This window comes from Ascaphus truei, chromosome 12, assembly GCF_040206685.1.
Source record: "Ascaphus truei isolate aAscTru1 chromosome 12, aAscTru1.hap1, whole genome shotgun sequence".
NCBI lineage: Eukaryota > Metazoa > Chordata > Amphibia > Anura > Ascaphidae > Ascaphus > Ascaphus truei.
In genome coordinates this window covers 52,134,934-52,148,837 of record NC_134494.1, presented here as the reverse complement: position 1 = coordinate 52,148,837, position 13,904 = coordinate 52,134,934, and the positions used below count along the sequence as shown (strand labels likewise).

Here is a 13,904-nt window from a genome sequence, read left to right as displayed (position 1 = left end):
AAATTTACAGGGTACTCCGAAATCCACTTGCGTAACGCACGCACGCATGTTTTACACGCTTATCTATGTGGCCAACGATGGCATTATTTTCCCTTTCCATACAAGAGTGCAAAAGAACAGTGGGAATTGACAATTTAGACCTACTGTATTTAACACACTTTTGACATTAAATTACTTTGGTACAATTTGGGACAGCCATTTTAGGAGTTCTGTTGTAAGTTTGTCGAGATTACAAAAATGGCAAAACTTAAAAAAAAAACGAAATAATTCATAACAACTTGCGTCATAAAAGACTAGAATTAGAGTTGCCTGCTTGGCTGCAATATCACAGAAGGATTAGCCAAAACACAAAGTTCTGCAATGCGATTTCCCAAGAGAGCTGCACAAGCTGTTGATTACAAAGGGCAGCAGAGATGTTTTTAAGTTTAACGCTGGTTGCTCACTGTATCCCTATGCGCCTGGAACTTTGTACTCACACCAGGATCTGCTAAGGCCATAGAAAATCATTCAATGTTTGACGGGAAAACACAAAAACACAGCCTTGTAGGACTAAACTGAATAACCAAAAGTTGTATGCATAACCAACTGCTAGAATCGGACTTTGTACAGAAACTAGTTGGCATAGCTCTTTTACAAGCCGAGCTGCAAGCTCTCACCAAAGCGGACTTAAAGAAGAACAAAATCCCCGAAGGTCAAGTGAATACCACTATCTTTCAAATAAAAAAAAAATAAAAACTTGAAGGACAAAGTTAAACATTCATTCTTGTAAAAAATAAATAAAAAACTTTTTAATGCCAGAAATGCCTTTGTAACACCACAAACTCTACCATAACACGCAGAAAGCCAATTATCAAACAAAGAAAAAGAAACACATCCAACTATGAACATTAAAGACTGTCACACATAGTAGATGAGGTTGAAAAAAGACATTTGCCCATCAAATTCTACCTATATTAAATTTAGACGACAGATACGTATCCTACAGTGGTGAGAAAAGGTTTGTGAATCCTGATGATAATTACAGAAATTCCTTCGTTTTTCCATGATAATCTTCTTGAATCAAAACCAGTCTTTTCTTAAATATCCAATAAGGTTTATATTAACCAAATCCATGTCTTTTGAAACAAAATGATGTATGAATTAGACAAACAATGAGTAATTAAGAGTCCGGTCATGTGCAACAGTAAGTGAAACCCTGGTTTTATCAGCTAAATTAAAGGGGATAATTAGAATCAGGTGTTTAAATAATTAGGTAGAGCTTCAGGATGAGTCTGGGAGGCCCCACCCTATATACAGATCAGAAACTTTCCGAGTTTGGTCTTCACCATATAAGTGTGAGGAAACACGTCATGCCACAATCCAGTAATCAAATGTGCATTAAAACGGCTCATGAGAAAAATGTAACATTTTCTTTGGGGATGTTCATAGGGGTGCAGGTGATGCAATACTGTATACCAGGGCACTTAAAATAATGGCCCGCAAGCCAAATACGGTCCCTGAAGACACTTGGAGTATCTGCTACACCTCATTTTATTGCCATTGCTCATGCAGCTAGCTACCATTTTTCACACTGAAATTAACTTGTATAAACATATGGTTCTGGCATAAAAATGATAATACTTCAAGATTTAGCAGGATTTTAAAAGGTGTTTAAAACACATTATACTCTTGTGGCCATTTTTTTCTCCTACCTCTCCTCACCCCCCTCCCCTCTCCTCCCCCCACAGTCCTGGTTCCTTTGGAAAACTAGTTGAAGGGCCCTGCCATATACAATCCTACAGTGATGCCTGAAGGGTGGTACAGACATTATATTACTTAAAAAGGAAGTCCCACTAAGCAGACAAAATAACCCCTAAACTTTCCAGTGGATAAGAAGATACAACTACTTGTAGTAGTATCTCAAATCAGTAGATCAAGATCACATGCTTTCTTGGCTACCAGGTGAATTCTATAAGGCCAGGTCCATAGCGCCTTCGCCTGTGCAGAGGCGTGCGCGGCCGTGATGTCACCCGCGTGAAGCGGGTGCATTTTTTCGCCCATGGTACTTGCGCCGTCGGAGAGCGTGTCTAGGGGCGTGCCAGTGACGTCACGGAGCTGGTTCACCCTCATTGGGCAAAGCGCTCACATGTCCCGTCTGTCGCACCGAGAAATCTGTTTCAACTGACTTCTCGCACAACGCGTGCCCCCCCAACCCCCTCCTGCTTCCGCGAGCCACATGGACACGATCACTGTCTTAAGGCAATCTGATTGCACCGTGTGCGGACGCCTCTGCGCGATCTGCGGCACCATGGCCCCTGCCTTACAGAAGCGCTGCGATCTTCCCCAATTAAATTAAATGCTGGGGGACCGCACGATGCCTCTAACTCACCATGATTCAGCCGGCATCGAGTGACGCGTCTCCCTGGCAACTGGCGACAGCACCAAATGACACTGCAGCGTCATTTGACGCCGATACACAGGTAAGGGGGGGCGAGCATGGGACCTGAGAAGGCAGGGAGAAATCTTTGTGCACCCCTGACAAAATATTAGTTGCAAATACCAAGACTGATTGGCTTAAACTGCATCAATTGCTTAAATGTAACACATTGACACATTAGTTTAGTTTGGTTATAACGGACACTGCCCGCTTCTCTCTAATCTCGCTCTTTCAGTTCCTAGGGCGGTAGGAAATGTAACAGGAAGGAACTAGGCTGGAACTGAGCAGCAAGCATGAGAGAAAAATCTCGCTGCTCTGAGAATCCGTGCTGCCCCGTATTTGGCAGACAAAATCTAAAAACTGTCCCACATTGACATGTCTGCACATCCTGACTCAAGCCTTAGGCTAAGGTCCCAGTGCCTCCGCTGCCTGCGCGCCCGCGAGGCTAGCGCGTGCAGTCGATTCCCCGGTCTGCAATGAGCTGCAGGAAGAGAGACCGGGGGGGGGGGGAAAGCGTGGCGGGGGAGTGACGGGGCGCAGCCATGACGTCACCCGGCAGGTTCGCCCTCACTGGCTAAACCGCCGGAGGGCGTGGCATAGCGCTCCGTCGCGAGTCCTGCTCTCAATTCTATTGAGAGCAGGAGAAACTCTTGCCACAGCGCTGCAGCCCCCGCCTCGCAGCAGGCCCGGCGCCATTGAGGGGAGGGCTCTCGTCCCTGCAGCGTCCGCCACAGCTGGCGCTGCAGTAGCAAGCGGGACCAAAGCCTTAGGCTACGTCCATATAGATGGGACCAGTGCTGACGCTGAGGCTCGCCTGCTGAAGCCTGTGCTTCATGCACATGCAGGCGAGCCAGCGGGCGCGATCGGGAGGCGGGGCAGTGACGTCGCTGGGCCAATCACCCGCGACGCACCGACGTCAACGTCACGGCGCCGTGACGTTGACGCTGCTTCGTGCTGATTGGATGTTTTCAGCCGACAGCACGCTGAAAAACAGCTTGGCTGTCGGCTGAAAAATCCAACTCCTGAGCACGCCTGCGGACACTCGCGTGAGCCCCCTCTAAAGACATCCTCATTGAGGGTGCCGGGGCTCAGCGCTGCTTGTCCTTCTATGGACGCAGCCTTGTACATGTTTCTAACAGCTTGTGAATACAATAAATAAAACAAAAACACACAACTGGGAGAATTACTAAATCTGTCTACTACTTTCAATAGAATATTAATTTTGTATTAAAGCAGCAATCTCCCTAACCTCTACCCTCCAGAAGACAATTAACGGATATAATGTTCCTATCTTGCTCCCCTAACACAGGGGCGCACAAAGTATTTTTGTTGCGCCCCCCGCTCACACCCCCCCTCTCTAGTGACCTGGCGTCAAATGACACCAGGAGTCACGTGACCCAGCAGCGGCATTTCACACGGTACCATGACGCCGTGTCACAACCCCGCAGCGGCATTTGACGCCATGTTGTCATGGCGATGTGACCAGAACCCGACTGAATCCTGGTAAGTTGAGGTTGCAGAGGCCTCGCGCGGTCCCCGGGGGTTTCATTTAACTGCCTCGGGAAAGAACTTGTGGCCTCTGCAAACGCCACACCCCCCCCCCCCCAGAAAAATCCCGCTCCCCCCAGGTAGCGCTCCCCTGCCCCAACATGTCCTGCTCTTTCATAGTAAAAACAAATCCTCATCTCTATCTTCTGATGTTATCGGGGTCCCTGAGGGACCTTGATAAAGCGCAGCTTGCACGGAACATGTTGGTTTTCCTGTTATTAGCCAAATAAACTTTTTTATTTTGCCCTCGTCCTTGTTATTTGCTGTGATGCATCGCAGGTTTTTTTTTCTTTTTGTGCTGAAGCAGCAATATCGCAGACAGCACACAGGAGAAGCCTGTTCCTGTCAGGACGGATTTGGAGGACAAGGATTCGTTCTTTACATAGCAATCGTCCCTGGTTCAGTCAATTTTGGAGAATTTATGTTGGAATAAGAATGCTGGGCGTCATTTATTTCATATTCCTGGATGTTGCTCTGAGTCAGAGTAAGGCCAGGTAGACGCCATCTTATTAAATACCAACTGTTATTGGATCCCCTCAGACTGATAACCTCCTATATTGGTTACATATCATACCTTATTGGACAGAGTCTGTCTATATCTATATATATTTTTAATATGGAGTGGAGACTGTGTTGGTCTTTTCTCCTTCATTACTTTTTAGAGCCCCAGTTTACCATGAACTTAATACCTACTTTAATATCTCCAAAGATGTTTCAGCACATGTAATGCAGAAATTTGCATTCCAACGCCCACCTCTCAAAGTAAACATGCAGCCAGGGTTTAGTTACACCGAATACTTCTCATGCTACTCAAACGACTTCTAACGATGCCCCTCCACACACACATATATTGGAGCCCTCCATGGACACCTCCAACAACAGAAGCCGTCTAACTTCCGCTGCTGATTAATAAAGGAATGGATTACAACTTAGCATATTGTAGAGTGGAATCTTTCTGTACCCGGTGACCCCAAATTAAGCCTTTGATCCTCTCCCTACAATGAAATCTGTTATGCGTGAGCGATTAGAAATGTATATGTATATATCAGAACAGCGCGTCACATTTTCAGATAAAGTGCATTGAGCGCTGTAACGGCAGCCCTTTTCCTCCTCCTCTAACCCCCATTTTATTCCAGCCCTTTCAAACACGGTTTTAATTTTTTTAATCTGTTTCTTCGGTCAGTAGAAATGTCTGGGAGGTTAAAATGGAGCTCTCCTCGCAGCTCATTGCATTGTAGATGTTACCACGGTAACCTCAGAAGCTACAGCAGGACTTGCTAACATTATAGGATGTAAAGCGGCAAAATGTGAAATCTTATGTTTTATTTAAATATATCAGTTCGTTAGTATTAGATAACAGTGCCTTTATGTATTTATTTTTTATTCATCTCTTAATGCCATTTGTAATGAGTTTTAATATACTGATCATCCTGATTCCTATAGCAGGGTTAGCCCACCTTCCCAGCAGTGCAAGATATTTGCAACACTTTCCTGTTTGTGATCACTTGTTGCCAATATTCCCAGCAGTTTGAGCTGCAAACTGCATCAATACATAATGTTACCATCATAATATAAGAATACATTGTAGCTGATGAGTTACACAGACTGACGGATTGATTTGAAAATGAAAAGGCAGCCATTTCATTAGGCACACATTCGGGATTTAACGAGATTTATAACGGGAGCACTGTCCTGGCCCAAGCACATCCTGAGAGATGCGTAGAGACAGGCAAGTTAACTCAATCCCATATATCAAGCGAGGGGACCTTCTTACTCGCTGAAGTGTTTATTTGGTGCAACAACACAAATAAAAAGGGGGGGAAGTACTGAGGGAACACTGGGACATGAGAGCAATAGAGGGGAAGGGGAGTTATGAGGGAAGTGGGATAAATGCAGGATATAGGGATAGGTAAATAATCAGTAACTTTACCAGGATTGGAGAGATGGCTGCTGGTACTAAGAGACAGCATGCTAGTCTGGGCTGATGGGAAATGAACTGGGACAATACCACCAGGCAAGGGGAGGGTGAGCAGCCCATCCTGGTAAAAAGGCAGGGGGGGTTGCCAAGGCAACTGGCTGAAGCCAAGAAACCCACAAGAGGTCGCAATATTGTTGCAGCAGCTAGGCTGAGGCCTCGGGCATAGTCAGCGCGTGAGGCGCGCTTGTACTTACCTGTGAGCCCCTACAGCCGCAATGAGAGCGGCTTTAGAAGGGGCTCGCCTACGCAGGCGCGCGGAAGCGTAGGTCTTAGCAGAATTTTACATTTCAGCGCTCGCCGGAGCGCAGGGCCGGTCACGTGAGCGGTTCGCCCAATGAGGGCGAACCAGCTCCGTGACGTCACTGGCCCGCCCGGCGACACGCCCCCGGACGGCACGCTGTCTAATGCCTCCGCACGCCAGCAGGAACCCTGGCCGAGGCCTGAGGAGTGCTGGCAGCCTGAAGCCAGAGAAACACACAGTCCTATTCCAGGACAAGCACCAAATGATTGACAGCTTAGGTAAGAATGTAGAATTACACATGGTCACGTGCTTTACATATACAAATACGAGAAGAATGTAGTATTGCTACTTTTGATATAGGTTTCTGGAGAGGATTGGTGCTTTAAATTCCTTTCCGAGATACTAGGGCAGTGTTTTTCAGCCAAGGTTCCTAGGAACCCATGGGTTGCCCGAGCATCCCTAAATGGTTCCCTGCAATGTTCAGGTCATTTTAAAATTGTACCAAATACAGAAGAATTTATAATGAATCTGATGTCAGACGCGCTGTTAGAGAGGGTTGGGGTTCCTCAGAATTTCACATGAAGCTCCTTAACAAAAAAAAAAAACAAAAACAAAAAAAAATAAAAAAGGTTGGGGACCACTGTACAGAGGAGTAACAAGGTCCCAATTTTTGCCTTGTTCTCTGAGAAAGTTAAACGAACATATTATAGATTTTCACAGAATTGATCACGTCACAACTTTTGAGGGATCTCCAGTATTACCAGTGAATTGGTTTTTAGTTCAGGTAAGCAGGTGGCAAATGAGAACATAACAAGGAGTCGGTAATAGACAGGAATTCACAACATAAGACAGAAGATAGTGCTTGGCAGGAGCTAATTGTTACCATGTAAATATTTGAAAAAAACAGCCCGGGGCAGACAAGGGCAGTTTCAACACAGCCTTCCAAAGCCATTTCCTTTCAGGACAAAAACACAATCAAATCTTTGTTTTTTAACAGAGCTATCCACATTAAAAAAAAAAAAAAAGAAGGATGAAGGTGGCATATCTGCCAGGTTTATTCCCAGGACACTAACTTTGTATACACGGAGAATAAAAAAAAAAAACAGCCTTCAAACAGTCATCCCACCAGCCACTTCCCAGAAACATTCCAAGTATTGAAATCTTGGCAGAGGAAAACTATTTGCACAATTCCTATTTTAAGAAACCCTTGAAAACATTACATGAGCGCTTAACTGCAGGTTTCAACCTAGCTGCTAGCTGGGAACTTGAAATAATTGTTGACTAGATCAGGAGTGCGCAAACAGGGGGGCACAAGATTTTCCTGGGGGAGAGGGGGCGCAGCGGTTGCAGAGGCCCCAAGCTCTTCCCCCCTGCATTTAATTTAAATGCCTTAGGGATCGTGTGAGGCCTCTGCAACCTCAAGTTATCCCGATTCTGCCAGCTTCAGGACTCGTCTCCATGGAAACATGGCATCAAATGACGCTGCAGGTCATGTGACGCCACACCAAGGTAAGGGGGGCACGAGCACCGGTGGAGGCAAGGCAGGGGGGCGCAGCTCCAAAAGTTTGCGCTCCCCTGGACTAGACGACAGTGCTTCACGAGCACACTGCAGGACTAGACAAAAGTTATGTTAAAGATTAATGGCAGACTGCTGTCTCTGCAATTCTTTACGTTGGATTGTAACTGAGATTTGGCTGTTGTGACAATCCATCTATTTTGCTTCCAGTTTCTCGAGTTTTCATAAACCGCTGTTAATTTGTGTGCAAAACACGAACCCAATATCAATTATTAAAACTAGACTTCTTTCCCAAACCAAAATATTCCTCGTTTAACCTTGTCCGTGTTTGCTCGACTTTCACTGTACTGTTGCGGTTCTTTGCAAATGTTATGTGAATTAATAATCTAAATTTAGACACAGTTACAATAATACCACCAATTATTGTATTATTACTAACCTGGAGTCCTGTTTAGGATTCTGTATACAGATCTATATAATGAAAACAATCCGTCACGTATGACCTGCACTCTTCTTCAACATTTGTTTCACATCAAAAGCCTAACTGATAGCAATACCATATCCATAAATACACAGCAGGGGTATGTAAAGCTATTGCTTAAGGGTAGACAGACTCGTGCACAACAAAAAAAAGTGACATTTCTGTATAAAGCGCATCAGTGATTCCCAACCTTTGTTACACTGCTATAAAAAAAAATATTAGTTCCGCAAGCCCCTAATTAATAAATCTTATTGCTACTCATCAGAAAATCACAAACAAAACTGTGTGACTGACTCCAGGCAGTATAGTGTCCTGGGGAAAACACGCTTAATAAGCCCCCAAACTGCACCTCAGGGTGTGCAGACAGCATGAGTAGTATAGATTTTAATTACTGGTGGAGCTTCCAAAATCACACCCCACAATGCCTTACAACTGTTAACGCAAAGCATTGCGAGAAGAGACTTTGGAAGCTCCTGCTTTCATTGACAGCTATATCTCCAACACTAACGGGCAGTTGTGTCTTTACTAAGTGCACAGTCCCCACACGGGCTCAGGAACCCACTTACTGCTTGGGATCCGCCATTACATATTCTCATTGTTGGGGGACTGGTCCTATACACGCTGTTTTGGGGCTGCAGGGGAGAAGTATGCACCCCTTCTATCTCATCGGTGGATTATGGCATTTGCTTGTGATGATGTAATACAGTGGTAGCCAACTCCAGTCCTCAAGGGCCACCAACAGGTCAGGTATTAAGGATATCCCTGTTTCAGCACAGGTGGCTCAATCAGTCTGCGACAGCCACCTGTGCTGAAGCAGGGCTATCCTTAATCCTCGACCTGTTGGTGGCTCTTGAGGACTGGAGTTTGCCACTCCTAATGTAATAAGAGATTCATTACCCACATGAGTCTGAACAGTTTATGATATTAACTTTGCACAACGTAACATCCCATAATCCTGAATGAGTTAATAGATTGCTGCTGTTACACATGGTCATTGTAAAGCAGAAAAGTATCAGATTATTGGTCTAAATTAGGCTTTCTACAGTACATGAGTTCATTGTTTAATTACTTATGTTGCTCATTACTATCCCTTCTTCGTACTCTATAATATTACAGTCTAAAATGTGCATTTGTGATGGGGGGCGGGGGGAACACACACGCAGCAGTTATGGGAGCGAACAATTGTATCAATTCAAATATCAATTCATTGCACAGCGCCTCTTAACGTAGAAAAGCGTGAAATCTTATGGGGCTTTTTTTTTCTTCTTTTTTTAAATAAATCAGTTCTGTAGTATTAGATAATAGTCACTGCTTTTTTGAAATTTTTTTATTTACTCTTAATGCCATTCTTAATGCCATTTTTAATGCGTTTTAAAGCATGCTTTGATTACTATAGCAGGTTTAGCCCACCTCCCCAGCAGTGCAAGATATTTGCAACACATTCCTGTTTGGTATAATTTGTTGCCAATATTCCCAGCAGTTTGAGCTATAACAAAAGATAATGTTACCTTAGTAATATAAGAATATATTGTAGCTGCTAAGTTACACTGACTGAAGGAGTGATTGAAACTGAAAGGCAGCCATTATGTTAGGCGAACAATAAGAATTTTGATAAATTTATAACAGGAGCACTATTTTAGGTAAGAATGCAGAATTATACATTGTCACATGCTTTACATATATTTAAAAACATTTAAAAAAAAAAGAGATGGGAGGAGGGAGATATAGTATTGCTGCATTAACATGGTCCATCAATAAATATTTATGTCTTCTTTTTTTGCTTGCATAACATACATCATTGGGATATCCCATCATTGTTTATTATTAACGGGGAAAAAACAACAGCACCAAGAAATTAACACTGCGTTACAGCTCCGCTCACCTTTTGTGCCAAATTGATCAAGCGTCTGTTATCCAAGTTATGCCATCGTAATGAAATGATCCTAACTCTCCATCAGATCAGTCTGCTTCTTTTCCTAAAACAGATGAGTACATTAGTGCTTAGAGCTTACTGATCATTCCTAACTGGCTCCAACAGGCGCTCTACAGCTGTAATGCTGATTAACGGCTTCATGTCCAGTCAAAATAATGTCTGACAGGGGGTTTTAAAGGAAGTGGTTTCTTCTTCTGCGCAAACACCTCATCACTTCTCACATGTGATTGTCACTGCCTCACCTGTCACTCACACCCATCTTGTCACTGTCTGGTGATAGATAACACACTTTCATCACCTGCAGATCAATGTCCTTGCTTACACACACCCTGGGCACTTTCCCAGGCCCTACACACTGTACTTAATCCCTGCTGTGTCTCTCTAGTCGGCATCCACCAAGATCCCTCACTTGACTTCTCTCACTGTCATTTTATATCAATCTCTTCTTTGTTCCTTCCCCCTTGTGATGTCCAGAGGCCTCTATTCACCTTATGTTTGTACCCCATCTCTCAAATGCTCCCCCGAACTGCCCACAACAGAAATAGTACTATCATACATAAAAAAAATTGAACACCCTCTCACTTCACCAGTAACTCCTCACACACACACACCAGACACCACCACTTCCCCCCCCACAACAGTAACCGTCCCCTCATCTATCACTTCCACCTACCCCTCCCCCCCAACAGTCACTGTCCCCTTACTACCCCCTTCCTCCCCACCAGTCACTGTCCCCTTACTACCCTCCTCCTCCCCACCAGTCACCGTCCCCTTAATACCCCCCTAACCAGTCACCATCCCCTTAACCTCCCCATAACCCGTCACCGTCCCCTTAATACCCCCCACCAATCACCGTAACCTTAATACCCCCCCATAACCCGTCACCGTCCACTTAATAACCCCCAACCAGTCACCGTCCCCTCCTAACCAGTCACCGTCCCCTTAATACCCCCCTAACCAGTCACCGTCCCCTTAATACCCCCCTAACCAGTCACCGTCCCCTTAATACCACCCTACCAGTCACGACCCCTTAATACCCCCCCTAACCAGTCATCGTCCCCTTAATACCCCCCCTAACCAGTCACCGTCCCCTTAATACCCCCCCTAACCAGTCACTGTCCCCTTAATACCCCCCTAATCCAGTCACTGTCCCCTTAATACCCCCCTAATCCAGTCACTGTCCCCTTAATATCCCCCCTAACCAGTCACTGTCCCCTTAATACCCCCCTAACCAGTCAATGTCCCCTTAATACCCCCCTAACCAGTCAATGTCCCCTTAATACCCCCCTAACCAGTCAATGTCCCCTTAATACCCCCCTAACCAGTCAATGTCCCCTTAATACCCCCCTAACCAGTCACTGTCCCCTTAATACCCCCCTAACCAGTCACCGTCCTCTTAATACCCCCCTAACCAGTCACCGTCCCCTTAATACCCCCCCTAACCAGTCACTGTCCCCTTAATACCCCCCTAACCAGTCACCGTCCCCTTAATACCCCCCTAACCAGTCACCGTCCCCTTAATACCCCCTACCAGTCACCGTCCCCTTAATACCCCCCCTAACCAGTCACCGTTCCCTTAATACCCCCCCTAACCAGTCACCGTCCCCTTAATACCCCCTACCAGTCACTGTCCCCTTAATACCCCCCTAACCAGTCACCGTCCCCTTAATACCCCCCTAACCAGTCACCGTCCCCTTAATACCCCCTACCAGTCACCGTCCCCTTAATACCCCCCCTAACCAGTCACCGTTCCCTTAATACCCCCCCTAACCAGTCACCGTCCCCTTAATACCCCCCCCTAACCAGTCACCGTCCCCTTAATACCCCCCTAACCAGTCACCGTCCCCTTAATACCCCCCTAACCAGTCACCGTCCCCTTAATACCCCCCTAACCAGTCACCGTCCCCTTAATACCCCCCTAACCAGTCACTGTCCCCTTAATACCCCCCTAACCAGTCACCGACCCCTTAATACCCCCCTAACCAGTCACCGACCCCTTAATACCCCCCTAACCAGTCACCGACCCCTTAATACCCCCCTAACCAGTCACCGACCCCTTAATACCCCCCTCTCCCCTCACACACCCCCGACTGCAGTCCCCATCTCCTCACCCCCTCCTCACCCCCTCCTCACCCCCTCCTCACCCCCTCCTCACCCCCTCCTCACCCCCTCCTCACCCCCTCCTCACATCCTCTCCCTCACACAGCTCTTACTTCCCACAACTTCTCCCGCTCCGCTGGGGGCCTCCGGCCTGTGCTCGGTGTCTGTCCCGGTCCCAGGCTCTTTGTATCCCCGTTGCCCCTGAGTCTCCCCTCCCCGGGTGCAGCCCGGTATCCGCCCCGCTCCGGGTCGCTGCCCGCTATCTCTGCACCTAACGTCCGGCACCAGTGACGTGCGCGCCCCGGCGCCGGCCACTGATCCAACAGCGCATGCGCACAGCTCTGTGTTTACAACCGTGCGCGCCCTCTGCTGGATTCTAGTCACAAGTGCAGTCACTGGTTAAAGGTCCCTCACTTCCATACTGTACTGCAGGTCTCTTCCTGCAGGGCTCTTCCTGCAGGGCTCTTCTCTTCTCTTCCTGCAGGGCTCTTCCTGCAGGGCTCTGCTCTTCTCTTCCTGCAGGGCCCTGCTCTTCTCTTCCTGCAGGGCTCTTCCTGCAGGGCTCTGCTCTTCTCTTCCTGCAGGGCTCTGCTCTTCTCTTCTCTTCCTGCAGGGCTCTTCCTGCAGGGCTCTGCTCTTCTCTTCCTGCAGGGCTCTGCTCTTCTCTTCCTGCAGGGCTCTGCTCTTCTCTTCCTGCAGGGCTCTTCCTGCAGGGCTCTGCTCTTCTCCTCCTGCAGGGCTCTGCTCTTCTCTTCCTGCAGGGCTCTGCTCTTCTCCTCCTGCAGGGCTCTTCCTGCAGGGCTCTGCTCTTCTCCTCCTGCAGGGCTCTGCTCTTCTCTTCCTGCAGGGCTCTTCCTGCAGGGCTCTGCTCTTCTCCTCCTGCAGGTCTCTTCCTGCAGGGCTCTGCTCTTCTCTTCTCTTCTCTTCCTGCAGGGCTCTGCTCCTCTCTTCCTGCAGGGCTCTGCTCTTCTCTTCCTGCAGGGCTCTTCCTGCAGGGCTCTGCTCTTCTCTTCCTGCAGGGCTCTGCTCTTCTCTTCCTGCAGGGCTCTGCTCTTCTCTTCCTGCAGGGCTCTTCCTGCAGGGCTCTGCTCTTCTCTTCCTGCAGGGCTCTTCCTGCAGGGCTCTGCTCTTCTCCTCCTGCAGGGCTCTGCTCTTCTCTTCCTGCAGGGCTCTGCTCTTCTCCTCCTGCAGGGCTCTTCCTGCAGGGCTCTGCTCTTCTCCTCCTGCAGGGCTCTGCTCTTCTCTTCCTGCAGGGCTCTGCTCTTCTCCTCCTGCAGGGCTCTGCTCTTCTCCTCCTGCAGGTCTCTTCCTGCAGGGCTCTGCTCTTCTCTTCTCTTCCTGCAGGGCTCTGCTCCTCTCTTCCTGCAGGGCTCTGCTCTTCTCTTCCTGCAGGGCTCTTCCCCTGCAGGGCTCTGCTCTTCCTGCAGGGCTCTTCCTGCATAACTCTTCTCTTCCTGCAGGGCTCTTCCTGCAGGGCTCTTCCTGCAGAACTCTTCTCTTTCTGCAGGGCTCTTCTCTTTCTGCAGGGCTCTTCCCTTCCTGCAGGGCTCTTCCCTTCCTGCAGGGCTCTTCCCTTCCTGCAGGGCTCTTCCTGCAGGTCTCTTCTCTTCCTGCAGGTCTCTTCTCTTCCTGCAGGGCTCTTCCCTTCCTGCAAGTCTCTTCCTGCAGGTCTCTTCCCTTCCTGCACGGCT

At 47.5% G+C, this 13,904-nt stretch overlaps 1 protein-coding gene across 4 annotated transcripts in view; it reads right to left on the bottom strand.

The window, feature by feature from the left end:
• Positions 1-12,509, bottom strand: part of PIK3C2A (phosphatidylinositol-4-phosphate 3-kinase catalytic subunit type 2 alpha) — a 90,674-nt gene extending 78,165 nt beyond the window's left edge. For 2 of the 4 annotated variants that reach the window (XM_075567716.1, XM_075567719.1), the window contains exons 1-2: positions 12,327-12,509; positions 10,063-10,156 (exon numbers count right to left, since the gene is read on the bottom strand). The gene's annotated coding sequence lies outside the window, so the exon portion shown is untranslated. Of the gene's footprint in view, positions 1-10,062; positions 10,157-10,355; positions 10,565-10,601; positions 10,622-12,326 lie in introns of those variants that run through there. The other 2 variants (XM_075567718.1, XM_075567717.1) reach the window with 2 other exon arrangements.
• Between the last annotated feature and the right edge of the window lie 1,395 nt (positions 12,510-13,904).